This window comes from Anoplopoma fimbria, chromosome 22, assembly GCF_027596085.1.
Source record: "Anoplopoma fimbria isolate UVic2021 breed Golden Eagle Sablefish chromosome 22, Afim_UVic_2022, whole genome shotgun sequence".
Classification (NCBI taxonomy): Eukaryota; Metazoa; Chordata; class Actinopteri; order Perciformes; family Anoplopomatidae; genus Anoplopoma; species Anoplopoma fimbria.
The window spans coordinates 13,455,736-13,457,955 of record NC_072470.1 but is presented as its reverse complement, the minus strand read 5'-3'; positions in this window follow the sequence as shown (position 1 = coordinate 13,457,955).

Sequence of the window (2,220 nt, the reverse complement as noted above, 5' to 3'; positions counted from 1 at the left end):
CCTATTATACCTATTATATCTATTATACCTATTATATCTATTATACCTATTATACCTATTATACCTATTATATCTATTATACCTATTATATCTATTATACCTATTATATCTGTAGGAGCCGCATTTACGTTTTTTATGATTTGAGTGACTCACTAATTGCTCCTTCTTTCCCACCTTTGGTGAGTGCACACCTGCGACAGGTGCTGATGGTGCACCCTTTAAATAGGCCACGGAAGTGCATGACGGGAGAAGGCTGGCAAGCAGATACAGTTATTGACCGTCTGTTTGTGAACTGTGCAACTTGATATATATGCATCCTTAATTTGTTATATTTTATTTACAATAAATGACGGCCAAAGGACGGCCTTGGACAGTCAAACTCTTACTCTTTTTTGGACACAAACTGCGCGTCAAACAATGCCATCACCAGCTTTCTCTGTGTGGCAAAAGGACAACTTGGGATCTTGGGGTTATAGGAAAAACCCAACCACGTTTTTTTCGCCAGAACAATATCTATTATATCTATTATACATATTATACCTATTATATCTATTATATCTATTATACCTATTATACCTATTATATTATACCTATTATATCTATATATCTATTATACCTATTATATCTATATACCTATTATATCTATTATATATTATATCTATTATACCTATTATATCTATTATACATATTATACCTATTATATCTATTATATCTATTATACCTATTATACCTATATATATACTATTATATCTATTATATCTATTATATATACCTATTATATCTATTATACCTATTATATCTATTATATCTATTATATATCTATTATATCTATTATATCTATTATACCTATTATACCTATTATATCTATTATATATTATATTATATCTATTATTATACCTATTATATATATACCTATTATATCTATTATATCTATTATATCTATTATACCTATTATATCTATTATATCTATTATACCTATTATATCTATTATACCTATTATACCTATTATATCTATTATATCTATTATATCTATTATATCTATTATATCTATTATATCTATTATATATTATATCCTATTATATATCTATTATACTATTATATCTATTATATCTATTATATCTATTATATATTATATCTATTATACCTATTATATCTATTATATCTATTATATCTATTATATCTATTATATCTATTATATCTATTATATCTATTATACCTATTATATCTATTATATCTATTATATATCTATTATATCTATTATATACTATTATATCTATTATATCTATTATATCTATTATATCTATTATATTATACTATTATATCTATTATATCTATTATATCTATTATATCTATTATATCTATTATATCTATTATATCTATTATACTATTATATCTATTATACCTATTATACCTATTATATCTATTATACTATTATATCTATTATATCTATTATATCTATTATACCTATTATATCTATTATATCTATTATACCTATTATATCTATTATATCCTATTATATCTATTATATCTATTATACCTATTATATCTATTATATCTATTATACCTATTATATCTATTATACCTATTATATCTATTATATCTATTATATTTACATTATATCTATTATATCTATTATATCTATTTACATGTAAGAACTTGAGGGCAATGCAAAAAAAATAAAAAATTCACACACATGGCAGGCCAATAAAGCTGATTATGTTTTCAATAACAGGCGTGTAACTAATTTGTTATTTATCAAAAGTATATCTCCTCAAAATGTCTGGTTAACCTATCAAAGATAACATGAGGTGATGCAGAAACAACTGTAAAAATAGTGGAAACGTTCAAGGTATGAATGTGCTCTTTGCATGATTATAGATAAGACGTAGTGTGAATTGGTTCACAATGTTTTTTTAAAAGTGGGTCCACAGAGAAGAAGTTTGGGAAACATCCCAACATTTACCTCTAAGATGTGGTTGAGTATAGAACAGCAGAAAATAGAAATACTAACTAAAGTAGGCTATACAAGTAACTTAAGTTACTTTCAACCACTGCCAGAAACACTGTATATGCTCGCTAAGCAATAGAAGTTGTCAATATGATATATAATACGTTATATGAATATAGTCATTTAGCAATAACCAATATGCACTTCTCGTTCTGTTAAGTGCATATTTTCATGTTTGCCGTGTGGAGAATGGAGAGACAATGTCAGACCTT